Below are 12,897 nucleotides of genomic sequence, written 5' to 3' on the forward strand. Positions count from 1 at the left end.
AGAAGGGTGGACACTGGATCTGGGGTGGGGGTGGGGAGGATAACTGGAAAACACGCAGCAGATATGGCGCATTTGTGTGTAGGCAAATAAGTCAAGCCCAAGAAAAATAAGACAACTCTTTGAGCCTTCTCTGACTCTAAAAATTCTCTAACTCTAAATATATTTTGTATAGTCATTTGCTACTTTTCTTTCCAGATTACCCAAGTACTCCCTTAAAAGAATGTATCTAAATCTAGGGTGGGAAATGGGCTTTATCTCACATGTCAATTCCAATCAATGAGTTGTACGGGCCTCCATTGTCTTGTTGAGGATTGGGAGGCCCAACTGGGCTTAGCAAGAATAAGTGCTATATTGATAAGTATGCCCACCATGGGCTCTGGAAGGGCAGGGGCAGAGAAGTCCTCATATGAACTAAATGAACTAAAGCAAAAGGAGGAATTGAGATAATTATCCAGATAATCTGATTTAAAAAAAATTATCCAGAATATTCCCTTTAAGTGTGTGTATGTTTATGTGTTTGTGTATAACTTCAATCTATCTAGTACAGAAAAAATTTTATATGAGTACTGCAGACACCATTATCATGTCAGTTTCTAGGAGCATGAACAGTTGACACTTCTAATTTTATCCTACTGATGGTTTTTATGTTCACATGTCCAAATGGCATAGATGATCTTACAAAAGGACTTGTTATCTTTATGTTTACTCTCTAGATCTACATAGTCCAATATGGTAGCCACTAGTCATATGTGGCCATTTTAATTTAATTAGAATTAAATAAAATTAAAACTTCATCTTTTCAGTCACACTAGCCCCATTTCAAGTATTCATAGGTGCATATTAGACAGTACAAATATAGAACAGTTCTATCACTACAGAAAGTTCTATTGGAAGGTGTTGCTCTAGAATCCAAGGCTTATTGTTGAACACAGTGAAAATGATGTGTCTGTAAGCATCACTTAGGCATTTTTTATTAAGCTTTTTATTTTAATTCCAGTATAATTAACATAGAGTATTATACTAGTTTCAGGTGTACAATATAGTAATTCAACACTTACATACAACACCCGGTGCTCATCACAACACGTGTACTCTTTAATCTCCATCACCTATTTCACTACCCCGCCCCCCACCTCCTCTCTGGTAACCTTCAGTGGGTTCTCTATAGTTAAAAGTTTGATTTTTGATTTGTCTCTCTCTCTTATTCCTCTTTGCTCATTTCTTTTGTTAAGTTCCACATATGAGTGAAATCATATGGTATTTGTCTTTCTCTTATGACTTATTTCACTTAGCATAATACTCTCTAGCTCCATCCACGTCATTGCAAATGGCAAGAGTTCATTCTTTTTAATGGCTGAATAATATTCCATTGTGTATATATACCACTTCTTCTTTATCCATTCATCTATCAGTGAACACTTGGGCTGCTTCCATAATTTAGCTACTGTAAATAATGCTGCAATAAACACAGGGGTGCCTTATCCTTTTGAATTAGTGTTTTTGTATTTTTTGTATTTAAATACCCAGTGTATCACTTAGTCATTTTAATAATCCTGTTATGTACAAGGCAACAAAATAAGTGCTTTATAAACATTATCTCATTTAATCTGCGCATGTGTGTGTGTGTCTGTGTGTGGTGAGAACAATTAAGTTCTGTCAGGATATTTCAAGTGTATTATTTATTATAGTCACCATTCTGTATATTAGATCCTCAGAACTTATTCATCTTATAACTGAAAGTTGGTACCCTTTAACTTACATCTTCCTGTTTGCCCCTCCCCCAGATCCCAGCAACCACTATTTTACTCTCTGTTTAAATGAGATTAGCTTCTCTTAAAAAAAGATTCCACATGTAAGTGATACCACACAATATTTATCTTATGCTGTCTGGTTCATTTTACTGAACATAATGCCCTCCAGATTCATCCACATTGTTGCAAATGGCAGGATTTCCTTCTTTTTTATGGCTGAATAATATTCCATTGTATAAACACCACGTTCATCCATTGCCAGACATGTGCGTTGTTTCCATATCTTGGCTATTGTGAATAATGCTGCAGTGAAAATGGGAGTACAGATACTTCTCTTTGAGATCCTGTTTTCATATCCTTCATATATATCCAGGAGTGGGATTGCTCATTATATGGTAGTTGTATTTTTAATTTTTTGAGGAATCTCCATCCTGTTTTTCAGAGTGGCTGCACCAATTTACATTCCCACCAAAAGTGCAAAAGGGTTCCTTTTTCTCCACATTCTCACCAAAATTTTTTAGCTCTTGTTTTTTTAGTAATATTCATCCTAACAAATATGAGGTGATATCTCTTCAAGGTTTTTTTTTTTTTTTTTAAGATTTTATTTATTTATTTGAGAGAGAGAGAATGAGAGAGAGTACATGAGAGGGGGGAGGGTCAGAGGGAGAAGCAGACTCCCTGCCGAGCAGGGAGCCCGATGCGGGACTCGATCCTGGGACTCCAGGATCATGACCTGAGCCGAAGGCAGTCGCTTAACCAACTGAGCCACCCAGGCACCCCAAGGTTTTTTTTTTTTTAAAAGATTTATTTATTTGAGAGAGTGAGAATGAGAGAGAGAGAGAGAGTACATGACGGGGGGAGGGTTAGAGGGAGAAGCAGGTTCCTCGCTGAGCAGGGAGCCCGATGCGGGACTCGATCCTGGGACTCCAGGATCACGACCTGAGCCGAAGGCAGTCGCTTAACCAACTGAGCCACCCAGGCACCCCTCTCTTCAAGGTTTTGATTTACAGTTCCCTGATGACTAGTGATGTTAAACACCTTTTCATGTCCCTATTGGCCATTTGTACATCTTCTTTGGAAAAATGTCTATTCAGGTCCTTTACCCAATATCTCCCCTAATTTTTACAACCACTGTGTGAGGGAGGAATTATCACTCCGTGTTATAGATAAGGCCACGAGAAGCAACTCATCCGATAACCACAAGGTAGTAACTAAAAGCGCTCAGATTCAAAACTAAATCTTTCTGACATCAAAACTCAAGTTCTTTACCATTATATCTGCACCTGCAAAAAAAATAGCAATTCTATTGAACAATTCACTTGGTTTTGTGTTGAACACCCGAGACTCCCCAGAGATAATAACTAAGTTGAAATGTAATTTATTTTCCAAACCAGCATATTTCCTTACATAATAGATTGTCACCTGTTGTTCAAAAGGTATGAGAGTGAGGTATGACATGTCCTTGAATTAACCTTTCCTCCATCTTTAGTATTGTAAACAGGAATTAATAAGCAAATAAATTATTGTCGTCATACTACTTTTATCTGCATCAGTCAGGGTCCCATCAAGAAACAAATGGCACACTCAAACAGTAATTGAGGAGAGTTTAATAAAGTGATGACTATTTATCAAGGTGTGAGCAGTGTTTAGGAAAACCAACAAGGAAAAGTGCATATGTTATGGCAACCAAGAGTGGGAAGCCATTACTACCCAAAGCCTGCGGTAGGGGCAGACCAAGGGAAGGAAGCACTTTCCAGAACCAGAAAGGGCTGCTGTATGGAGAAGGTGCTTGAGGAAAGCTGTGGCCTTTTGTAGAGGGACACAGTGAACTTTGAGTGACTCAGTGGGAGAGAGCCACCTCACTGACCAGCTACCCTACAAAGTGAAGGCAAGGTAGTCCATTAAGACCGTCTACATAGTACAGCTTCCTGGGGTGCCCAGCAAGATGGAAAAGTGGAGAAGAGGGACACATAGATGATACTGTGCATATTATCTTTCCGTGTGGTTTAGAAAAAGACTAAGGACAACAAGGCATGAGGTTGATGTTCATAGGAATGAGGTTGACTAATAACAGACTCCTTTACGTCACAGGGAGTCACTTATGGCCAGTCAGAGCCTTGAGGTAGATGAAAAGCCCAGCCTCAGGCCTAAGCAGGCACGGGTCTCTTCCCATCACTAGTTTAAGAGGAGTAAGTGAATATTAGACTTCACTATGGGATCTGTGGCATGCCATGGTGAAGGACATGCCAACTATGCCACGAAGCTAACCTGAAGGAAACAGGCACTTTCCAAGAACATCTGCTTGATTGAAGAGGCTGCTGGGTTAGTGGCCCAAGCATGGGCAGTTAGAGTCACAGAATTGAGAATAAGGATCACTGTGGTCTTAACTCCAGGGCCACCTCTATGGAGCTGCCGAATGGAGCATTTGGGACGAATCTCTGAATCACTGTTTACCAAGTGCCTCCTGCGTCCCAGATACCAGCGCACCAATCACCCCGCTTCTCTCTCCATTCCTGGGCACACCATTCCCTTTTATGTAGTTAGGACTTGGCACCTGCTGGTCCCTCTCCCCAGCTCCCCCTCCCCCACCCGGTCTGTCAACTCGCACCCTGACTTCAAATCTCACCCTGGGGATCCCATCCTCTGGGAAGCCTTTCCAATTGCTATTCTGAAGCCTGAGGGGTTCCCTCCCCAAGATCCTCACAGCTCTTGGCTCATCCTCCCGTTCGTTAGCGGGTATCAGGATACAATGAAATGAATCGATTCACACGTTTGCCTCCTCAGCCTTGGTGAGAGCTAAGTGCTTAGCCTGAAAGAGGATGGTTTTCATTATATTGAGTCCCTAAGTATCTTTGAAAGGCACTGTGTTAGGCACTGTGGGACTGGGTGTGGGAGTGATAGGGACGTTGGGAGGAAAGAGGTAGATAAGGAAAGAGTAAAGTCCCTGATCCCTGCCCTCAAAGGAAGAGTCATCCGTTAAAATACAGGATGCCCAGTTCAATGGGAATTTCAGATAAGCAATAAACAATTCTTAGTGTTACTTCTTAAATATATCTCATACAAATAGATTCAAGTTCTGCATGGGACACACATGAACTAAAAAAGTATTTATTTGAAATTCAAATTTCACTGGGCATCTTGAATGTTAATTTGTTAAATCTGGCAACCCTATTCAAAGGCCTCGTACTCTAGTTGCTGAAATAAGATGCGACAGCATGGGTCCCTAGCGCCGCCAGGCTGCGCAGGGCTCGCTAAGAACATAAGCGAGGCGCAGTTCGGGTGCCACTGGAGGCCCCCAGGGCAGCCCTCCCCACTGCTGGGCAGAAAGGCCTGGCCAGTGTGCAGAAGCCTGGGGTGCTTCGAGCCCCCTGCCTCGAAGGAAAAGTTCTGGGCTTAAGTCTGACTGGCTGTGTAGCTTTCAGGAAATCACTGAACTCCTCTAAGTGTCATTTTCCTTTCCCATAACTGAAAAACTCCGAATCGATTTAAAAAGGGGGGAGGGGGTCTTTTGATAGCCTTAGGGATTCACGCGGGCCCTACTCTGAGAAAAATTGGAATCTTCCTATAGCTTCATCCACTGTCCCACCCTTTGCTGTCTCCCACTGCTGACAGACATGGGACCCAGGCATGAGCCAAGAAACGAATACTTAGTGCATGCCTCATCCCTCAGAATCTTCTGTATCAGGGGTCAGCAAGCTTTTGCTATAAAAGGCACTATGGTGAATATTTTAGGCTTTGCAGGCCATCTAATTTACAAATTATAAACTATTTTAGGCTTTTCAAGTTTCTGTTGCAACCACTCTACTCTTCCATCGTAGCACGAAAGCAGCCAAAGACAGCATCAGTAAGGAAGCAAACAAGCGTGGCCGTGCCCAGGTTCAGCTCTATTTGGGGGCACAAAAGGCCAGATTTCATGTAATTTTCATGTGTCGTGAAATAGTATTCTCCTTGTGCTTTTAAAAAAAAAATCGAATAAAATTCCAATAAAATGCTTACCTTGTGGGCCATAAAAAACAAACAAACAAACAAACAAAAAAACAGACAGCGGGCCAGATTTGGGCCTTGGCTGTGGTCGGCCTGCGCCTGTTCTAAGAAGACCAAATCGCTCACCTCCAATAAAGTCTTCAGGCTGGAGGGGTGGTCCGCCTCCTACGATTCGGGCCCTACAGCAGAGGTGAGCAAAGGGCCGGTCTGAGCTCTTACCCGGCCCTGGCCTCTGTCGTTAACTCGCAATGTGAATCTAGGGAAATTATATCACCACTTCCTGCCTCATCCTTCTTCTGTTTAAAAAAGGACCCAGGGTGAAGGGGCGTTATATTTAGCAAGCTGTTAAATAAAGTGATTGGGAAATAGAAATGAGGTCAATAAGGACAGACACTTCGCCAGGAAGGTCCAAGTATTGGGTAATCTTGAAAATCAGATGGCAAGAGAAATAGGGAAATTAAATTGTTTTCCTTGTAAATTTTCCACCATGATTTTTTTACTTCATGGAAAGCAGAGTAACGTGTGAGGTCATTTTCCTTCATACACAATTCACTTTCATGGAGTTTATTTTTTTTAAAAAGGTGGGCTGGGGGGGTTTCTCTCAGAAACTGAGTCCAGAGGGAGCATTTTCTCACGAAGGCCATTTCTGTCCCTCCTCCGCCCCTCCCCTTTCTCCCTACACTGCTTCCCATCCCCAGCTGGTATATCCCGGTTTTCCCCCATGACAGATAATCCTCACCTCTCTTCCTTTTTTCTGCAGGATTGTGGTGCTAACATATACCAGGTATACTGCTAAAGCCAGGAACCCAACACAAACTACAGTGCTTAGAAATCATTGATATTTTGATGATATGACATCAGAAAGATGGGGGGGGAATTAAAGAAAATCGTTAAAATGTATGCGAGTACAAAGTGTCAGGTAAACAATGATATAAAACCCCAACTATAAAGAAGGTACTTGTCTCAATCGCCCAGGAATTTCTGCTGGTGAGACATGGCAATCAACTTTAAATGACAAATCCTGGGGAGTTTAGAAAAAGGGCCTTGCAGGTGACATAGGGGGAAAGATCAGGTTTTGATAAAAGTAGAAAGCATCCACCAGAATGGAATGATAGAGATAATAATAATCAAGCACGAGGGTGCCAGAATATTGGTGTCTACCCAGCAAGCTACAGTAGGGTCAAACCTCATTTTTAATCACTTTGAACATGCCATTTTTATTTCTTGGCTGATGAATTGTTCCCAGACAGTCTTGGTGTATTTACAGAGTATTTAGTTCAACTAAGGTAAAGGCAGATGAACATTCTCCTCAGAGCCTCATTCCCTCTCAGATGCTTAGGTAAATGGCTTATGAGAAGCCACATGGAGCACAAAAGGGGACACCAGAATTCAGGGCCTGGTCCTGCCCCCATTAAGCCAAGTGAATGTGAGCACATGAACTTCTTTGAGCCTCCGTTCCTTCATCCATAGAATGGGGCTAATGCTGTGTTCTACTTATTGCACAGCTCTGTTGTGAAGCTCAAACAATACGACACATAGAAAGGGCTTTGCAAATAATAAAACTAGAAGTGCTTCTTATGATTATTATTGTTGCTAAAGAAGGAACAGTTGTTTAAATCAACTGCTAAGTTACTGAACGGCAGCTTCGGTTAGTTGAACAGATGGCTTGTAAGGGTTAATCAGCACATGTCTTGGTCACCAGTTAGGCCTGGTGAGTCAGAGCCCCAGAGCACGAGGCCCAGATCATGGGCTCCATGAGACCTGCTCATCTGATTTGGGCAGCAGAAGCTCTCAAGTTCAAGAAATCTGGGATTGAGTCCCATCTTTCCCCCTTCCTCACTAGGCAAGTCCTTCAGTCCATCCAAGCCTCAGTTTCTCTATCCCCAAGATTGGGACATTAATACTGCCTTGCAGGGTTGTTGTGGGGCTCAGAGACCACATACGTATTCTCTGGTACCTGGTAGGTTTTTCACCCAGGAGCAAGCAGGAACTGTAGAGGGAAGAGGCAATACTTTTAACCCTTAGCAGCTATTTGGCAAATGCACGTGGAGATTGCTTATATAATCTTCTCAAATCTATCCCTACTTCTTGAAAAAAAAAATTCAAAAGACATGGCTCACGAGTGATGGGATCTGCATCTAAAAATGAGAGCACATTATAAACCGACTTCTTTCAGTTACATTTCTTATTATCATATGGTCCCTGAGATATACAGAAAATTTTGATAAGTTGACCTAAATTGGCCAGAAGGCTGCTCTGTGCTCAAAACTGCAGATCCTCACCATCCCCCAGACCTGCCACTTTACTATAGTGAATCCTTTCCATACTTCTATCTCATTTGCCCCTACATTCAACACTACACCCCAGCCAACTGGACGTCTCAACTGTTTCCCAAATCCACCCTCTGCCTGGAAAGCCTGACATTGTCCTAAGTCAGGCATTCTGGGAACAGACAGTGTGAGATGCTGTAATGTGTGTACAGGAGGTTTACTGGGGAGCTCTCAGGAAGACCCGTGAGGGAGCGAGGGGAGCGGGACTGGGCAAGGGGAGAAGTTGAACCATGATATGTCCAGAACTGAGGCCCCCAGCAGATCCCACCTGAAGCTGTGGAGCTGAGGTGGCCCTTCAGGATGTCAGAAATTGTGTCAAGGTGCTGTGCACTCCACTCCGCATTGACCAGTCACTAGAGCTGGGCTTCCCCCAGGGAGGAGGTATGACCTTGGGCAAGAGGCAGATCTCAGAGAGGGATTCAACTGAGCTCTATCAGCAGCCAACCCTCCCTGCAGCTGGGCAGTGTCTGTCTCCTCCTGAAGGAGCATCTGGGCAGCGCCCCACCACACCCACTACTCCAGTTTCCAAACCACTGCCCAGACCTCAAGGCCCACATTCACCACGGCCTCACCATGAAGCCCACTCTGACCGTGTATTGTCCCCCTCTTCATACCTGAGGCACCCAAACCAGGTGCCTCTTGCATCACCACTGAGTTCAGAGTTGACAAAGCTCAAAACATATATTTGGTACTACTTCTCAAAATTCCAGTGAATGTAGAGAACAAGAGAGTTATGCCCCTTTAACACATGTAGTGAGGCATGTTCTTCTTCTAGTTAAAATTTCCAGGACCTCAGCATTTTTAGCATACTTAATTCATCTCAGTCTGGTTCCTCATTTTGTTTATAGGAAAGAATATTTCATCGGTAATGATACAATTCTATTCTTACACAACATCCATTGGGGTTTTCATTTCCTTTATTTGATGAATAATTTTTCTTTATAAAGTATTCTTTTGAAAATATAACAAGAAGTGCTATATACTGAAAAGAAAAAGTAGGTTAGATAAGCAGGGTCAAATTAATAAGAAATCTGCTACATTATACAAAATTACACAAAAGTATCACCCACAAAGAAAATACAGTCATAAAGAGAAACCAGTTCCTTTAAGAACTGAAGAAATGAGGGGCACCTGGCTGGCTCAGTCTGTAGAGCATGCAACTCTTGACCTCAGGGTTGTGAGATTGAGCCCCATGTTGGGCGTGGAGATTACTTTAAACAAAAGTGACGAAATGAAGATTAGTGTCCTATTAGTGTCATGATGTCACACATTGAAATAATTTATTGGATCAAAAACATAAAAATGCTTGCTTTGCAATAAATAGGTTATATGAATAAAAAAATCGAGTTAATGAAAAAAATGAAGCCAAATTCTTCTATCAAGTGAGACATATGTGTGAAAGATATACATATATTTATGTTTATACATGTTCGTAAAAATTTATAAAATAAATTATGTGCTTATATATTATTTCATATGTATTTATATACAAATGTATATATGGGAACACATGTGTGCATTAGAGGAATACACACACATACATATGCTTCCCTAACAAATTATTATATAGCTGTTGTTTTTTGGAAAATGATACCCCTTCACTCTGATAGACCATTGCAAACTGAAGGGCTAATGTATATCCAGCTCTCAGTCAACAGTATGGCCATTTACTTATGAACTCTACATGCTTCCAAATCTACAGTACAACACCCTCCATAGCACCACCCTTAGACCCAGGCAAAGGGCCCAACCCCATCCACACCTCAGAGTACCTCTGCTTTGGAGGTCTTGTGCAAATTCTTCTAAGTCTTCCTCGGATGCCTGGGACCTACCTGGGCTAGCTGTGCCATCTGGGTCCTGCAGCCCCGTCCTAGACCAGTGCCTGCAGGGGCCCTGGCCCCCACTTCTCCTCTTCAGGGCACTCTCTAACCCCTCTGTCCCAGGGTGGCATCAACCAGGTGCCCCAAGGAAGCCCTGACCTCACACCTCTTGGTTGTTGGGGCCTGTGGTCCAGATCTGTTCCAGGAGGTTAGCCTGGCAACAGGTCACCCCCAGCAGCCAGCACACTGTGTCTTCCCATACGACTGGGCTACCAGAGTGGGTGTTGGCATACTGACTCTGGGTTGGACATAGGATTATTCAGGGCAATGGGCTAACTGTCCACTTCTGGGCCTTTATGGGCCTGTCAGTGTTCCCACAGCGGTGCTGCCTCCATCTACAAAACCCCAGGGTGGTGGGGTGGTGGCAAGAGGGGTCCTTCCACAGCCGGAGAGCCCCCCTTCATTGCCGGCCTGAAGGTGGTCACCAGCCTCTGACATGCTCCTTGCCTCATGTCAGTCCTCAGAGGTCCTCAGAGGCAGCCTCACTCATCTCCTCCAAGGTTTTGGAAACTGTTACTTTATCACATACCCTTGCAACAGACATCCCCAGGTCAATGTGGTAACATTGCATTTTCTCAGACTGGCTGTTTTGTGGAAATGGAACCACTCCTCTGCTGGGCCCACAGGACCCTCTCCCACTGTCAACACTGAAGGCCTTCAAGAAAAGACATGGCTGAAAATGTGTCATTCTACACTTATACTAGTTAATTGCCAACAGTCGATTGAACGTGACCTACGCATATATTATTTTGCTGCATACTCTGGGTAAAAACTGCACTTGTGGTCATCAGCAAAGAAGCACAAGAATGATCCTAAGAGTCACGGGAGGCCCATATCCATGGGCGGCACTGACATGACCAGTGCCAAACAGACGATTCTAAGCGGGAGGGACGAGGTCGGGAGATGTACCTATACTTCAACAGAAACAGGCTCCGAAGAATAAGAACATATTTCTTACCTTTTTCCCACGGTGGGAGATAAGAATTGAGTCAGGAAGGGTACATTTGACAAAAAGAAGACAGAGATGGTCCCTGAACCGAAATAGGAAGAGATGGCACCCAGCCCCTGGGAGAACCTTCTTCACAAGCACTGACCGGACCATAAACAAATATGCGAGTATCACGTCTTTACCCATTATTCTAAATCATTATTGATAAATGACTAGACCTCACACGGGTCCATTAATTTTATGTTTTTAGTCAAAGTGTTTATATAAACAAGGCCCTGCAAAAAATATTCTTCTAAGGCCCTGTACAACCTAGAGGTGGCCCTGATCCTATATGAGTTTTTTAAAAATCACCCTGAAACCTGGACATACTGAATGAACAATACCTTTCACAGGCCCTTTTAGTGTAGCAAATTCTCTGAAGGCTTTCCAGATTGCAGTGAATATCATTATTAGAGTCACTTGGTGATACTTTGTAGCAATCCGATGAAATGTTAGCTTCCAATGGAATTTTGAAAAACCTATTGATTTTAAAATTAAAATAAACGTTGAGACCAATGAGACAATTTCCCTTGGCTCTTGTTAGTAATATTCCCCATGCTCTCTTCATTCTTACCTGTTTTTGTTATCCACTATTTTAAGTGAAAATTCTGTAACTGTTTAAATTGCAAATATAGGTAATTCATATTTGAAGACAACCTAGTATAGCACTGGCCCAGGATGCTCACTACATCTGACCCAGCTGCTTCACCCTCTTTTCTTCCTCCTGCTTTGAAGTAGTTTAAAACCCAAATAGACCAATGGAAATGTTTCCTGGTTTTCATAATCTCCCGAGAAGAGACTCCATCACTCTGCCCACTCACCCATCCCAATGCCTAACAATGCCCACACTGCTTCCATATGAGGAACTCATCCTTGATCTGAACATCTCTCTCAACTGGGGTCCTAACCAGAGACATCCAATGACCCCTCCTAATCTATCGAGGCAAACAAAACATTTTTTAAGGGACAAGTAACTTTTCTACAAAGACCATGCCTTAAATCCCTCTGAATGTATCTGCTACTTTTAAACATAGACTCAAATATTTATTTCTTTTAAAATTTCATTCTTAGACATGCTGATAAATCCCTTCTCTCGAAGAATATTTAAGCCCCTTTGATTAACTCGGTGGTAAGCTATGAACATCAGTCCGTCTAAGGTGAACTCAGTCACTGGTTGATCAGGGGATCATCATCATTTCAGGGTGCTCCCATCCCTTTCTTCTACTCTATCTCTATGGGGTGATCCAAGTTGGGGGAAGGGGCTTTTGAAACTTGCTGGTATTAGGCCAAGGTCATCAGTAGGTGTGATACTCAAAATATTTAACAAGCAGTAAGGTAGAGGCATCAACCAATCAGAGCAGACACCAACTGACACAGCTGATGGGGCCTTGCTGGTGAGTTCCAGGTGATGTCAGCCCCATCCATCAGCATCCATCCATGTGGACTTCCAACAGGGTTTGTTCTAGGATTCTCGTGACCTGCCACATGGCATCCATGGTTGAAAAACCTGCATCCTCCTGCTCTGTCCTCAGGTTGATGAGTCATTGAAGGTCACCCAGATGACTCCTGAGACTTTGGGTGATTTGACAGCCAGACATAGGAAAAGAAAATTTAGACTACAATGATTCACTCTTGTAGCAGTTACAAATTTTATGTGTTAAAAAAAATGGTAAATGCAAATGGTCACTCTTTTGCTCATCTCAGGGGAATGGGAAATTTTTGTCTCTGGCGTCTCCAGAGGCTGCAGGCTTTTTGGGGTGCTACTTTCTCTGCTGACACCCTCCTGTCCCCTTTTATACTTTGCTGCTGCAGAACCATGCTGGAATGGGAGACTTACCTACAGGAATTGCTTTCTTTCTCTTGAGCTTCATCAGGAAACAAGGTACAAGGTGCCAAATCTATCCTATCCTATCCTATCCTATCCTATCCTATCCTATCCTATCCTATCCTATCCTATCCTATCC

The sequence above is a fragment of the Mirounga leonina genome, unplaced genomic scaffold (assembly GCF_011800145.1).
Source record: "Mirounga leonina isolate KUSES-001 unplaced genomic scaffold, KU_Mleo_1.0 Mir_109, whole genome shotgun sequence".
Classification (NCBI taxonomy): Eukaryota; Metazoa; Chordata; class Mammalia; order Carnivora; family Phocidae; genus Mirounga; species Mirounga leonina.